The 13808-nt window shown below is 44.2% G+C and overlaps 1 protein-coding gene across 5 annotated transcripts in view; it reads right to left on the bottom strand.

Moving 5' to 3' along the window:
- The window catches only part of LOC125487541 (zinc finger protein 239-like), a 36314-nt gene that overhangs the window by 16461 nt on the left and 6045 nt on the right, over positions 1 to 13808 (bottom strand). For 2 of the 5 annotated variants that reach the window (XM_048619280.1, XM_048619283.1), the window contains exons 2-3: positions 3078 to 3206; positions 672 to 785 (exon numbers count right to left, since the gene is read on the bottom strand). The gene's annotated coding sequence lies outside the window, so the exon portion shown is untranslated. Of the gene's footprint in view, positions 1 to 671; positions 786 to 3077; positions 3207 to 11717; positions 12720 to 13808 lie in introns of all 5 variants that reach the window. The other 3 variants (XM_048619279.1, XM_048619282.1, XM_048619281.1) reach the window with 3 other exon arrangements.

The following is a 13808-nucleotide window of genomic DNA, read 5'->3' on the forward strand; positions in this document are numbered from 1 at the left end:
TATTCATCCATTGTTCCTTAACCATATCAGCCTTACCCTTAACACTAACATGAACAAAATGCCTCTGAACTCTCGTCATCACACTCTTGAACGCCTCCCACTTGTCAGAGATAACACAGTGTAGAGCTGGAGGAACACAGTAGGCCTGGAAGAATCAGAGGAGCAGGAAAGCTGACGTTTTGGGTCCGGACCCTTCTTCAGAAAGATTCTGAAGAAGGGTCCCGACCCAAAACGGCAGATTTCCTGCTCCTCTGATGCTGCCAGGCCTGCTGTGTTCCTCCAGCTCCACACTGTGTTATCTCAGACTCCAACATCAACAGTTCTTCCTATCTCCCACTTGTCAGATGTCCTCTTACCTGCGAACAGTCTACTCCAAAAAAACTTTTGAAAGTTTTGTCTCATTACCATTAAAATTTGCCTTAAAATCTGAACCTACATGCCCATAGTAATAGTACGTTCCATGGATTACTCATCCAGTGACATTGGTACGACATCATCTGCATTCCACATTGAGGGACCATTATCACCTTTAGTGTGGCTGCCCTGCTGCTGGCACAAAATCTACACTGGGATAAGGATGGGCTTGGAAGTATCTGGGACCTCGGCTAGAAGGTATGAATGAAATGGTGAGTATGACTCTGTCAGGATGCTGGCCCTCTGGGACGACTCACCTCATTTTACCGCAGGTTGATCCAAGAGAGAGAGGTGGACTTTTGAGCATAAGTGGACGTGGTGTGTCTTTGTCCTTTCCAGTGCCCAGGTAGATGCCAGATCAGATGGCAGACCTGTTTGCAGACATCAAGCAAATTACCTTCATCAACCATTTGTTACCTCACCATAAAACTCATTCAAGTTAGCTAAACCCATTTTGCCCATGACAAACTAACGGAATTACTCAGTGGGAAGTTCTTATGGGAAGAATGCAGCTATGAGACAACAAGGGAGTTCATCTAGTCAGAAGTGAAGTGCATGCTGAGGTGAGATCTGGTGCAGGAATGAAAATCATGAGTGGTCTTTACAGGGGAGATCTATTCCCTGCTTATTCGTCTATCTGTCAAGATGCCTTTTAAACGTTGCTATTGTATCTGCCTCCACCACCTCCTCTGGCAGTGCATTCCAGACACTTGCCACCCTCTGAGCAAGAAACTTGCCTCTCACATCTCCTTTAAACATTCCCCTTTTTAAGTTAAATCTCCGGCTCCAAGTAATTGACATTTCTACCATGGGGAAGAAAAGACTCCGACTATCCACTGCTTCTCATAATTGTGTAAACTTCTATCAGGCTGACCCTTATGCTTCAAAGTTTAAATGAAAACAAATCAAGTTTGTCCAATCTCTCCAAACCAGGCAACATCTTGGTAAACCATTTCTGTACCCTCTCCAAAGCCTCCACGTCATTCTTGAAGTGTGGTGACCCAGAACTGTACACAATATTCCAAATGCAAACCAACTGAAGTTCTGTACAGCTGTGACATTACTTGCCAATTTTTATACTCTATGCCCCAAACACTGAAAGCAAGCATACCACATGCCTTCTTGACCACCTTATCCACTTGGTGTTGCCACATTCAGGAAATTGTAGAACTGTATGCCTCGACCCCTCCTTATGTTGATGCTACTAAGGGTTCTGTCATTTACTCTATACTTGCAAAATCTTCCAAAATGCATTCACCTCACATCTGGATAAACTCGGCCATTTCTCCACACAAGTCTCCAGCCTATCTATATCCTGCTGTATCTTCAGGCAATCCACTTCACTATCCGCAGCTCCCCCAATCTTTGTGTATGATCCACAAACTTACAAAATCAAGCCACCTACATTCTCCTCCAAATCGTTTATATATATTACTAACAACAGGGATCCCAGCACTGATCCCTGTGGAATACCACTGGTCACAGATCTCCAGCCAGAAAAATACCCATCCACAACAATCCTCTGTCTTCTATAAGTAAGCCAGTTCTGTGCCCATCTCACCAGACCCACTGTGACTTCACCTTTTGTGTCAGCCTGTCATGAGTGATCTTGTACAAAGCCTTGCTAAAGTCTGTTTAGACATCTACCACCCTGCCCCCAATCATCTTTGTCACTTCCTCAAAAAACTCAATCAAGTTTGAGAGATGGGATCTTCCCCGCAGAAAGCCATGCTGCCTATCACTAACAAGTCCACATTTTTCCAAATGTGAGCAAATCCTATTCCTAAGAACGTTCTCCAATAAATTTTCCTATTACTGATGCAAGGCTCACTGCCCTGTAATTTCCCACATTATCCTTATTGGCCTTCTTAAAACAAAAAAAGAACATTGGCTATTCTCCAGTCCTGTGGGACCTCCTCTGTGACTGAAGAGAATGCAAAGATTTCATACAAGGTCCCAATAATTTCCTTGTTTGTCTCCCTAAGCATTCTGGGATAGATCCCATCACGTTCTGGGGACTTGTCTACTTTAATTCTTTTTAAAAACACGTAATGCCATTTCCTTTTGTGTATTGTCATGGCCCAGAAAATCAACGTACCTCTCCTGAGACAGACCATCCACATGTCCTCCTCTTTTGTGAATACTGATTCAAAGTACTTACGGAGGACCTCAACTACTTCCTCTGGCTCAATGCATAAATTCCCTCCTTTGTCCTTGAGCGGACCTACTCTTTTCTTTGGCTACTCTCTTGCTTAATCCTGTTTGCAAAATAAATTTCATGGCCTTTTTTTAATCCCTAATTCCTTGTTTGAGTTCATTTCTGCTACCTTTGTCTGCTCGGGCTGTCCGTCTGTCTTCAGTTTCCTAAACCTTATATACAGCACCTTTTCCCTCCTGACTAAGCTCTCAAATTCTCTTGTTGTCCAGGGTCTCAAATCTTGCCATCCTTATCCTTCATTTTCATATGAAGTTGCTGGCCCTGAACTCTAAGCAGGTGGCCTTTAAAAGATTCTACCATGCCAGATGCAGATTTACTCTCAAACAGTTGCCCCCAGTCTACATTCCCCAGTTCCTGCCTAATATTGTGCTGGTTTGCCTCACCCAAATTGAGTACTTTCACTGGAGGACAGCTCATCATTATCCGTAAGTAACTTGAAACTTACAGAATGATGGTCACTCTTCCTGAGATGACCGACACTGAAACTTCAATCATCTGGGCTGAACTCATTCTCCAACATCAGGTCCAATACGGTCCCTTCCCTAGTTGGACTGTTTAAATATTGTTTCAAAATCTGAAAAAAAAACACACAAATCGGACACAAATTCTTTCTATCCAAGTCCCTGGTGGTAAGCGAGTCCCAGCCAATATAGGGGAAGTTAAAATCCTGTTAACAACCCTGTTGTTTTCACATTTTTCCATAATCCGTCCACATATCTGTTGCACTCACCCCTGCTGGCTGTTGGGAGGCCTGCAGTACAATCCCAAAGTGACTGCACCCTTCCTAATCCGAAGCTTCACCCACATGGCCTCGCTAGTCGAGTCCTCCAAGGTGTTCTCCGTCAGTATAGCTGTGATATTCGCCCTCATCAGTAACGCAACTCTCCACCTCTTTTATATACTTCTCTATCATGCCCGAAACATTAAGCTGCCCGTCTTGTCTCTCTTTCAAGCAAGTCTCTGTAATAGCTACAACATAGTCCTATAGAGTCACAGAGATGTACAGCAAAGAAACAGACCCTTCGATCCAACTCGTCCATGCCAACCAAATATCCTAAACTGATCTAGTCCCATTTGCCAGCATTTGATCCTTATTCATCTAAACCTTTCCTATTCATATACCCATCCAGATGCCTTTTAAAATGTTTCAATTGTACCCGCCTCCTCAACTTCCTCTGGCAGTTCATTCCATACATGCATCATCCTCTGCATGAAAATGTTGCCCCTTAGGTCCCTTTTAAATCTTTCCCCTCTCACCTGAAACATGTGCCCTCTTGTTTTGGACTCCCCCAACCTGGGGAAAAGACCTTGGCTATTGACCCTATCTATGCCCCTGATGATTTTATAAACCTTTATAAGGTCACCTCCCAGCTTCTGACACTGCTGGGAAAACAGCCCCAGCCTATTCAGCCTCTCCCTATAGCTCAAACTCTTCAATCCCAGCAACATCCTTGTAAATCTTTTCTGAACCCTTTCAAGTTTCACAACATCTTTCCGACAGCAGGGAGACCAGAATTGAACAGAGTATTCCAAAAATGGCTAAATCAATGTCCTCTACAGCCACAACGTGTCCCCCCAACTCCCATACTCAATGCACTGACCAATAAAGGTAAGCGTACCAAATGCTTTCTTCACCACCCTGCCTACCTCAACTCCATTTCCAAGGAACTATGAACCATGAACCTCTTTGTTCAGCAACACTCTGTGCTCTCTTGTGAAAGGATTGGGTCAAAGGAAGTACAGATCGAAAGTAACAGGCAAAAGTGACATGAAGATAAATGTGTTCGGGTAGCAAGTAATTCTGGTCTGGAGTGCACAGCCCAAGACGGAGGGGTTTGGGGGTGGGTAACATTCACATGAATGGTTCAGGTCTGGAGTGTACAGCTCGAGACGTTAGAGCATGTTGTACACAGTCTGAAACTATCTTGGTGTTGGTGCTCACTTGCTTGTTGGTTATGTTGTGGAATTCACAGCCAGAGACCGAGGTACAATCAGGTCACGCGAGTCGTTAGGGTGTAGAATGCACAACTGAAACTGTGGTTGAGGAAATCAAAGAGAATTTGGATGGTCATTTGTAAAGGAATAACGTGCAAGGTTAGCAGGAAGGAATAGGAGAGTGGTGCCATGTCGTGATGCTAAGTCAGAGAGCCAGCACAAACATGATGTGCCGAGTGGCAGGTTCTTGGAGGGAAAGACATGGAGATGTACTGAATCACATCCAAAGAGAACCTGGAGATCTTGGATCGTCAACACAGCAGTTTGGAAGTTTTGATCCTTTTGCAAAAGTCAATTGACATTGTTTGAAGCTCCCACTTCTCAGCCGACTGTACGTGTGACGAGTATTGCACTACTAGATGGCACTGTTGTACCAAATATACTTCGGAACAGATTGAGAGCAAATATTACAGCTGCCATGACACTGGCATTAAAAAATTAAATACACCCACTCCTTCCCAAATGAGTAGTAACTTTCAGGAGAGTGGATTATATTTCAGTGCAAGTTACTCTGTTTTAAACTGCCAAAACACCCCAAACTAACCATCATGAATGCAAATATTTTGGTGGTACTTAAGTTTGCATCTGCAGAAGGCAGACTGGTTAAGATGCCTTTATTGGTCAGTGCATTGAGTACAGGAGTTGGGAGGTTATGTTGCAGCTGTACAGGACATTGGTTAGGCCACTTTTGGAATACTGTGTTCAGTTCGGGTCTCCTTGCTCTAGGAAGGAGGTTGTGGAATTTGAAAGGGTGCAGAAAAGATTGACAAAAATGTTGCCAGTGTTGGAGGGTTTGAGCTATAGAGAGAGGCTGAATAGGCTGGGGCTGTTTTCCCTGGAGCATCAGAGGCTGAGGGGTGACTTTGTAGATGTTTATAAGAACGTGGGACATGGATAGGGTGAATAGTCAAAGTCTTTTCCCCAGGGTAGGGAAGTCCAAAACTAGAGGGCATAGGTTTAATGTTAGAGGAGAAAGATATAAAAAGGGACCTGAGGGACAGCTGTTTTTTTTTTTTAAACACACAGGATGGTACGTGCATAGAATGAGCTGCCAGAGGAATTGGAGGAGGCCGGTACAATAACAACACTTAAAAGGCATCTGAATGAGTATATGAATAGGAAGGGTTTAGAGGGATATGGGCCAAATGCTGGCAAATGGGACTGGATTAATTTAGGATATCTGGTCAGCATGGACGGAACGGTCTGTTTCTGTGCTGTGCGTCTTTATGGCTATGAGATCAAGCATGTTTGCTTTCCTCTTCTTGATTCCCTCACTAACTGCCACAGACCTAATCCAGCAGCAATGTCCTTTAGGACTCAACTGGTTTGGTCAGGAGTGGTGCCTCTGAGCTACTCTTGTGGATCAACACTGCAATCCCCACAAAGGCACTTTTGTTACTTTCAGTGCTCCCTCCACAGTGTTCAATATGGAGGAGCATTGATTCAACAACTGAGGTTGGGGCAGGGGGCGGGGGGGGAGGTGGCGTTGGTGTTCAGCACATGGTAGTCAGCAACAGGTTTCATTTCCAATGTTTCACTGAATGCCATGAGGCATCATGGAGCTCTGGAATCAATGTTGAGGACTCCCAAGGGCAACTCCCTCCCAAACATATACCACCGTGCCGCCACCTCTGCTGGGTCTACCCTGTAGGTGAGGATACAATTTTAAGAATATAGAGAAAACAGGGAGTTAAAGACGGCCTCTCCTAACATCGATGGGAGGGAAAATGCTAGAATCAATTAACAGATTAATCAGCAGAACACTTGGAAAACCATGCCAGGATTGGCTGGAATCACAATGGATTTATGAAAGGAAAATCACGCTCGACAAATCAACTGGAATTTTTCAAGCAGTTAACCAGTAGAGATGGTAAGAGGGAGCCATTGGATGCGGTTCAGTTGGACTTTTAGAAGGCTTTTGATAAGATCCCACACAAGAGATGTTATGGACCAGATCAGACCCCCTCAAAATACCTCGAGAAGGTAGCCCAGACCCTAACTTTATCTCATTTTTAAGGCAAATGCAAACTGCTGTATTCCAGATGCGATGTGACAGTCAAACTGTTAAGCAAAACATTGTGTTTAAACACAATAAGTTAAAATACAACCAAAGGAACTAAGAATAATTTAACTCTATTGGAAAATTTAAGAGAGTAATAGATACTAATTAATTGTTCCAATATAGTAATATCCCATAAACACACCCTTTCGCAAAAAGGCAAATTCAGAAAAACAGATTTTGGTTTAATGTAATCTAGTAGCCTAGGAAGAGAAATCCCAGTGTTTGGCTATAATTGAGACAGGGTAAAATAACTTCCCACTTCTTCAAGCCCACAACAGCAACTGCCTAAAGCAAAACCGAAAACTTAAAAGAAAAACAACTAGAAATCCTGGTCTGAGAGAGCCATTTAGCCCTTTGGGCCTATTCCGCAGGTCAAAACCATCATGGCTGATTGCCCTACTCGGTCCCCTAGTCCCATTTTCTCCCCACATCCTTGGATCCCTTTAGCCTTAAGAACTATATCTAACTTCTTGAGAACATTCAACGTTTTGCACTCAACTGTTATCTGCAGCAGAGAATTACATGTGCTAACTGCTGTCTGGGTGAAGAAATTTCTCCTCTCTCAGTCCTACCTGTATTCTTAGAATGTGACCCCTGGATTTGGACTCCCCTGTCTTAGGGTAAACCCAAGAAGGATGTTCCCAGCCTAGTCCTGTTTGAGCTTTATAAGTTTCTATGAGACTCCCCTCCCTCCAAACGCCGTCCCTCATTCTTCTAAACTCCAGTGAATATCATCCATATCATAGGAGGAGGCGATGGCCTAATGGTATTATCGCTGGACAGTTAACATTCTGACCCAGGTAAGAGACCAAGATAACATTCTGGGACCCAGGCTCGAATCCCAGAATTTGAATTTAAAAAATATCTGGAATTAAGAATCTAATGATGACCATGAATCATAAGAACATAAGAACTGGGAGCAGGAGTAGGCCATCTGGCCCCTCGAGCCTGCCCCGCCATTTAATAAGATCATGGCTGATCTTTTTGAGACTCAGCTCCACTTACCTGCCCACTCACCATAACCCTTAATTCCTTTACTGTTCAAAAATTTATCTAGCCTTGCCTTAAAAACATTCAGCGAGGTAGCTTCAAGTGCTTCACTGGGCAGGGAATTCCACAGATTCACAACCCTTTGGGCGAAGAAGTTCCTCCTGACCTCAGTCCTACATCTGCTTCCCTTTATTTTGAGGCTATGCCCTCAAGTCCTAGTTTCACCTGCTAGCGGAAACAACCTCCCTGCCTCCATCTTATCTATTCCCTTCATAATCTTATATGTTTCTATAAGATCTCCCCTCATTCTTCTGAATTCCAATGAGTATAATCTCAGTCTACTCAGTCTTTCCTCACAATCCAACTCTCTCAACTCTGGAATCAACCTCTGCACCCCCTCCAGTGCTAGTATATCTCTTCTCAAGTAAGGAGACCAAAACTGCACACAGTACTCCAGGTGTGGCCTCACTAGGACCCGATACAGCTGCAGCATAGCCTCCCTGTTTTTAAACTCCATCCCTCTAGCAATGGCAGACAAAATTCCATTTGCCTTTTTAATTACCTTCTGCACCTGCAATCCTACTTTTAGCGATTCATGCACAAAGAAACCCAAGTCTCTCTGCACAGCAGCATGCTGCAATTTTTTACCATTTAAAACATAGTCCATTTTGCTGTTATTCCTACCAAAATGGATGACCTCACACTTATCAACATTGTACTCCTTCTGCCAGACCTTTGGCCACTCACTTAGACTATCTATATCCCTCTACAGACTTTCAGTGTCTTCTGCACACTTTGCTCTACCACTCACCTTAGTGTCATCTGCAAATTTTGACATACCACACTTAGTCCCCAACTCCAAATCATCTACGTAAGTTGTAAACAATTGCGGTCCCAACACTGATCCCTGAGGCACACCACTAGCCACTGACCGCCAACCAGAAAAACACCCATTTACCCCTACTCTTTGCTTTCTAGTGGTCAACCAATCCTCTATCCATGCCAATACATTACCTGTAATACCGTGCAACTTTATCTTATGTAGCAGCCTTTGGTGTGGCACCTTGTCAAATGCCTTCTGGAAATCCAGATACACCACATCCACAGGCTCCCCATTGTCCACCATGCAAGTAATGTCCTCAAAGAATTCCACCAAATTAGTTAAACATGACCTACCCTTCATGAACCCATGCTGGGTGTTCCCAATGGGACAATTTATGTCCAGATGTCTTGCTGTTTCTTCCTTAATGATAGATTCAAGCATTTTCCCCACTACCGAAGTTAAGCTAACTGGCCTATAGTTACCTGCTTTTTGTCTACTTCCTTTTTTAAACAGTGGCGTCACATTGGCTGCTTTCCAATCTGCGGGAACCACCCCAGAGTCCAGTGAATTTTGCTAAATAATTACTAGTGCATTTGCTATTTCCCCCATCACCACTTTTAGTACCTTGGGATGCAGGGTATCCATTGTCGATTGTTGGAAAAACCCATCTGGTTCACGAATGTCCTTCGGGAAAGAAACTGTCATCCTTACCTGGTCTGGCCTACATGTGACTCTAGACCCACAGCAATGTGGTTGACTCTTAACTGCCCTCTGGGCAATTAGGGATAGGAAATAAATGCTGTCTAGCCAGCGATGCCCTCATCCCGCAAATGAATAAAGAAAAAAAAAATCCAAAGCTATCCAGTCTCTCTTCACGTCAATCTTGCCATCCCAGGAATCAGTCTGGGGTAAAAAAACCTTTCTTGCGTTCCCTCCATAGCCAGGCATCCTTCCATAATTGAAACCAAAACTGCACAAAATACTCCAGATGTGATCTCACTGAGACCCATACAATTGCAGCAAGGTGTTCCCGCTCTGCACTTGAATTCTCTCACAAGGAAGGTCAACACACCCACTGGCATACATTTAGTGTCTGATGTACAAACAGCACCTCCCCTTTCCCAATCTATCAGCACTCAGTTAATATATCTTCCTGTTTTTGCTACCAAAGTGCAGAACCTCACATTTATCCACATGATATTTCATCTGCCAAGCATTTGCCCACTCCCTTAACTTTTCTAAATCACAATGAAGTGTCTCTACATCATCCCAATAGCTCACCCGCCCAGTTTTGTCATCTGCAAACTTGGCGATATTATATAGCATTCCCTCCAGCTCAATCATTAACACGTTATAAATAGTTGGGGTCCAAGTACTAATCCCTGTGGTACCCCACTCTATGGCACTTGTGGGGAAAAAGACCGTTTATCGTTTCCTGCCTGTCTATACATGTCAATGCACTATTCCCAATCCCATGTGTTTAATTTTACATGCTGATCTCTGTGATAGATGCTGTGGCTTTGAGGTTATTTTGTCCTGGGTCTTTTTTTGAAGACATAGGAACAAAAGAAATATATTATTAATATAACTAATGACCCAGCCCTTTTTGGTAAAGAACTGTACAGGTTCACTTTCCTCAGAATTTATGCTCCCCTCTCTTTTAAATAGGCAGCCCCTTATTCTGAAATTATCGCCCTGGTCCTCGACTCTGCCCCAAAGGGAAATCACCTCTCCCCATTTTTACCCTGTCAAGCCACCCTAATAATGGTCTGTTTCAATAAGGTGCCTCTCACTCTTCTATATTCCATTGAGCACAGGCCCAATCTACTCAATAATCTCCCGAGAAGGTAATCCCTTCATACCCAGGATTGGCCTAGTGAATCTTCTCTGAACCGCCTCTAACGCTAGAGTACACCTTACAGAATCTGGCCGTTGCCGGACTAGTCTGAGAGACAGCTCTCCCAACTTTGACAATGGCCCACCAATGTTAGTTACAAGGACTTTGCAGGGTGGACAGGGCTGAATTTGTCATTGCTGTTTCCGGTGTTTTAGTCTTGCCAGCATTGGCTGTCTAGTTTCATCCCCTTTTGAGACGTTTTAAGCAGTTGATATAACTAACCGGCTTGCTAGATGATTTTAGAGTTAACCATTATGGGTCTGGAGTCACACGTAGGCTCGACCAGGTAAAAACAGTGAATTTCCTTCTGAAAGGACACTTGTTTCACATCTTTATATGACAACGGGTTTGTGGTCATCAATAGGCTTTTAATTCCAGATTTTCATTGAAGTCAAATTCCACCAACAGCTCTGGTGGCATTTGAACCCAGAAAATTACATGCGCCTCTGCATTACTAATCAGTTGTAAAACTTTCAGCCTTGTTTTTTGGCACTGACGTGTAGGGATCCCCCGTCATTGAGGATTGGGATATTTATGGACCCTCCTCATCCGGTGTGTTGTTTAATTGTTGACTAAACTATTCACGATCAGATGGTTCAAGACCAATCAGATTCATGGGCTGTGCAATTGCTTAGCTGTGTCTGTCAAACAGTGGAGGCAGCAAGTGACAATCAAGTCACAGAGACGTATACCATGGAAACAGACCCTTTGGTCCAACTCATCCATGCCAACCAAATATCCCAAATTAATCTAGTCCCATTTGCCAGCATTTGACCCTTACACTTCTTAAACCCTTCCTATTCATATACCCATCCAGACGCCTTTTAAATGTTGTAAATGCACCAGCTTCGACCACTTCCTCTGGCTGCTCATTCCATACACGCATTACTCTCTGCATGAAAATATTGCCCTTCAGGTCCCTTTCAAATCTTTCCTCTCTTACTTTAAATCTATACCTTCTAGTTTTGGACTTCCCTATCCTGGGGGACTATTCACCCTATCCATGCTCCTCATGATTTTATAAACTTCCCTAAAGGTCACCCCTCAGCCTCCGATGCTCCAGGGAAAACAGCCCCAGCGTATTCAGCTTCTCCCTACAGCTCAAACCCTCCAATCCTGGCAACATTCTTGTAAATCTTTTCTGAATCCTTTCGTCATCTTTCCTATAGCAGGGAGACCAGAATAGTTCTGTATTATTGTTGTTGTTTCACCAGGTAGACACCTTATTAAGGGTCTAGGCCTGAAACGTCAGCCTTTTTGCTCCTATGATGCTGCTTGGCCTGCTGTGCTCATCCAGCTCTGCACCTTGTTGTCTCACCTTATTTTTGGTCTTTGCTGGTGCTGCTTCTGGGATACCCTCCCGCATTCTTGATTGAACCAAGGCTGCATACAATTCTGCTGCTGCTGACACCTCAGGAATACCCTGTTTTTATTTGCTAGGTCTGTTCAAAGTTTGTCTCATTTAGCACGGTGGTGGGTGCCATTAGACATAATGGAGGGTATTCTCAATGTAACAATGGGACTTTGTCTCCACTGGGACTGTCCCAGAGTAACTCCTACTGGATGCATGCAACTGCAACAGGTCGATTTTCCCTTCACATATGGCTCCCTCACCAGCTGCAAGGATCCAGTCCAACAGTTTATGTCCTTTAGGACTCGACCAGCTTGGTCAGTCAGACCGCTGCTGAGCTACTGTTGGTGATGGACATTGAAATCTCCCACCCAGAGTGCATTCCGCACCCTTGCCACTCTCAATGCTTCCTCCCAGTGGTGTTCAAAGAGAAGCACTCATTCATCAGCCAACAGAGGGCACGGTGTGGTAATCAGTAGGAGGGTTCCTTGCCCATGTTTGATCTGATTCCATAAAGCCACACGGGATCCAGAGTAAGTATTGAGGTCTCCCAGGGCAACTCCTTTTCGATCATATACAACTGTGCCGCCACATCCGTCCTACTGCTGGGCAGGATATACCCAGGGACAGCTGTGGTGATTTCTGTGACATTTTATTTCCTTTTTGATTCAGAACATTCATTTGATTGGACCGTGGGACAACTCTCTCAATCTGGACGCTATCCACAAGATAGGGGATAGACAAGGAGAACTTTGCAGAGTCGGCAGGACGAGTTAGCTGCTGTCATTTCCGCAGCCTACATCAATGGCAAGCAGTCCGCTCCTTTTCAATGCTTTGAGACAATTTAACAGTTCGACACAGGCAGTGGCCTGTGAGGTCATTTCACTGGACAGTTAAAGTAAGCCACATTGCTGTGGGTCTGGAGTCACATGTCGAGCCAGACCGGGTAAGGATGGCCCATTTTCTTCCCTAAAAAAGAACATTAACAAACCATACAGGTTTTTAATGATTTTATAAGTGACAATGATTACATGATCCATATTTCATTGAGTTAAAATTTCACTACCTGTCAAGATGAGATTTTAACCCGATAACTTCAGAACAATAGGCTTAGTTCTGCAGTACCATTCCTGTGACATTACAACCACACTAAATTCTTCTCCACTGGAGACCATATCTAGAGTACTACATGCAGTTAGGGTAGAGGATGCATTCTCCTGATGGCAGCCTGTAATTAGTGGAAGCCATAGGAATCAGTGTTAGGGCATAACTATTTACACTACATGTTAATGACTTGGATGACAGAGGCGAATGTAATATAGCCAAGTTCGCAGATAACACAAAAATAGAAGGGAAGGCAAGTGGTGAGGATGACACAAAGAGTCTGCAGAGAGATACACAGACAGGTTGAGAGTGTGGTCAAAAACTTGGTAGATAGATAATGTTGCAAAATGTGACATTACATACATTGGCAGGAAGGGTAGAGAAGCTGAGTATATTATTTAAATGGAGAAAAGCTGCAGAAAGCTACAGAACAGAGCGATTTGGGGGTCTTGTGCCTAATCATTGAAAGCTAGCATCCACAGTCAGTGGGTATCATAGAAGTATCAAAGAATCACTGCAGTGTGGAAGCAGGCCATCTGGCCCATTGAGTCCACAGTGACCCTCTGAAGACCAACCAACCCACCCACACAGCTACCCTCTACCCTGCATTTCTTTTTGTTTCCAGAATCCCCAGAGTGTGGGAACAGGCCATTTGGCCCAACAAGTCCAAACCGCCATCCTGAAGTGCACCCCACCCAGACCGACCCCCTTCCAACATTCCGTGTGGCTAACGCACCTAACCTCTACATCCCTGGACACTATGGGCAATTTACCATGGCCAATCCACCTAATGTGCACATTTTTGGACTGTGGGAGGAAACCCCCACAGACATGGGAAGAACATGCAAACTCCACACAGACAGTCACCCGAGGGTGGAATCAAACCTGGGTCCCTAGCGCTGTGAGGCAGCACTGAGTGACCGTGCTGCCCCATTTCCCATGGGCTTGGGGGGG

Source organism: Rhincodon typus, chromosome 42 (genome assembly GCF_021869965.1).
Source record: "Rhincodon typus isolate 14 chromosome 42, sRhiTyp1.1, whole genome shotgun sequence".
Taxonomy (NCBI): domain Eukaryota; kingdom Metazoa; phylum Chordata; class Chondrichthyes; order Orectolobiformes; family Rhincodontidae; genus Rhincodon; species Rhincodon typus.